The 2,559-nt window shown below is 41.2% G+C and overlaps 1 pseudogene; it reads right to left on the reverse strand.

Moving 5' to 3' along the window:
* The window catches only part of LOC119284217, a 10,459-nt pseudogene extending 8,263 nt beyond the window's left edge, over positions 1 to 2,196 (reverse strand).
* Between the last annotated feature and the right edge of the window lie 363 nt (positions 2,197 to 2,559).

Raw genomic sequence — 2,559 nt, forward strand, 5'->3', positions numbered from 1 at the left:
ATGCCAAATTAGTGTAAGAATCCTAAAAACTTGAGCTTTGCCCAGATACGTCTTGTCACCTACTACTTGAGCCCATGTCCTCTCACGGTGAAACTAGCCATGTGAGTATCAGCACTGGAGAGTCGCTTACATAAGTACTTGCTTTGTCCAGGTTTATTTCCTCCTCGTATTTTGTCTTAAATTTTGACCATATATTTTAGTAGCAAAACATAAGTTGTATGTCACAAAAGTTATACTTTATTATTTGTATTCGAAAGAGGTTTTTAATGGTACTAGTTTTGTGGTATACAACTTATTTATTTTTATTAAATCAAGTGTCAGAATTTGACCCAAAATATGAGAACGACAAATATGAAAACGACAAACCTGGACCGGGTTTGAGCCCCACACACATTGATCTGCCAGTCATCAGCCTGTGGCACCTAGGGATTTTTTTTGTAGTCTAACTGCGGGTGACAAAACTAGCATTTTCAGGAGAAGTTAAGAGGGTGTACCAAAGGAAGCCTCATATTTTATTTTGCCAATCTAATGGCATTCAAAGTTATTATGATAGCATGTCTACACGCACGTCACGATTTGATATGGACAGTGACTTGTATATATGAGTAATTATGTCAAATTAATGTAAGAACCCTAAAAACATAAAAGATAGCCATAAAGATAACTTATTAGGGAGATAATATACACATGAATATAGGTTATAGGTGTGATTTGCATTGTGTGATGCAAAAACAAGAGCTTTGCCCCGACACGTTTTATCACCTACTAATCCCCTGTCACAATGAACCTAGCCCATGTTGATAGCAACCAGTCATCTATGTGTTGTGAATCTCATATGAAATTACTTCCTCCATCCAGGTTTATTTCCTACTCGTATTTTCTCTCAAGTTTTGACCAATGATTTAACTAGCAAAACATAAGTTGTATGTCACAAAAATTATATTATTATATTTGTATTCGAAACCGGTTTTTGATGGTACTAGTTTTGTGGTATATATTTATATTTTAGAATGAAATCTAAAGTTAACATTTGACAGAAAATACAAAGACGGCTAATAAACCCGAACGGAGGATGAGCACTACACCCATCGATCTGCCAGTCATTAGCACGTGGCGCCTAGGGATTTCTTTGTAATCTAACAGAGGAAGTATTAAACAAAATTTTCTTTTTAAAGAAATTTAAGAGGGTGTACTATAGGAAGCCTCATGTTTTATTTTATTACCAATCTAATACACCCTACGTCCCAAAATAAGTGTTTTTGAGGGAGGAGTAGTAGTCAAAGTAATTATGATAGTATGTCTACACACACATGAGGATTTGATATGGGTCGCGAATTGCATATATTAACAGTTATGCAAAATTAGTTTAACAACCCTAAAAACACAAAAGTTACCCATAAAGAAAACTTATCAATGAGGAAATACACACATGAATATAGGTCATGAGTGTGTTGCATTGTGTGATGCAAAAACATGTGGTTTTCCTAAAGAAAACTTATCGGGGAGGAAAATACACACATGAATATAGGTTATGAGTGTGTTGCATCGTGTGATGTGAAAAACATACGTATAATACGTTAACAGTTTTTCTTCCATACGTACCAATACGTTAATTTGTAGATCCGCTGAAATGTTTCTTTGATTTATAAGCTAGCTTGGGTGCACGCGTGTCCTCATTTTCAAGATGAATTAAGATCATCCATGCATGATGCCCGTTGATGCTGACTCGGGATCAAGATGCTCATATATACGTAAAGTACGTCAAATAATTACGTGCAGGTACGTACATCTCATGATGCTCCCTATGATCCCAAATAGTCCGCCGTTGACCGCGACGAAGTTGAGGAGGAACTCGACGACGGCGCCGAACCACTTGGCTGGGTAGTAGGCAGCGGCGAGGGCCTTCTGGATCAGCTGGGTGAGTGCGACGAGCAGGTCGCCTGGCGTGTTATCTAGGACTCTGTCCTGGTCCCCGGAGTCGACCAAGGTGTTGCAGCTGGTGACCCGCCTGCGCAGGAGCAGCAGTGACATGATGTCGACGAGCCGCGCCTTCTCCGGCGGCATGATCAGCTTCTGCACGCCCGCCGTCCGGGGGAGGAAGAGGAGGAGAAGCTGTACTACGTGCTGGTTAGGTAGGTGTATCTGATGTGCGGCCGAATAGGGTTTTGAGTGATGGGATGAAAGAAGGGTGCCCATTTTGTAGGCGAAAATGCTAGACACACGGACTGAACCACGGACCAGCTTACTTGTCCAGTTTTAATTGGGCTAAATAGCCTGGGAAACGTTTAAAACCAACCGACTGATTTCTGGCTGCCTTAAACCGCTTCGTGACGCGCCCGATCGACTCGATCGTGCGTTGCTCATCTCTCGCACAACTCCCGTCAGCCACCAACCACCAAACGTTATCTCCTTAATTTCCGTGAGCGTGAGCCACCCATTCTTCTCCTTCTCTCCAAAACGTGATCCACTTTCACGTAAAAAATAAAACGTGATCCACTTTCTTCATCTCTAACCTCTCGTTCTTCTCCTCGTGAAGCTATGCTACCCAAGCTGCTCAAA

Source organism: Triticum dicoccoides, chromosome 4A (assembly GCF_002162155.2).
Source record: "Triticum dicoccoides isolate Atlit2015 ecotype Zavitan chromosome 4A, WEW_v2.0, whole genome shotgun sequence".
Lineage (NCBI taxonomy): Eukaryota > Viridiplantae > Streptophyta > Magnoliopsida > Poales > Poaceae > Triticum > Triticum dicoccoides.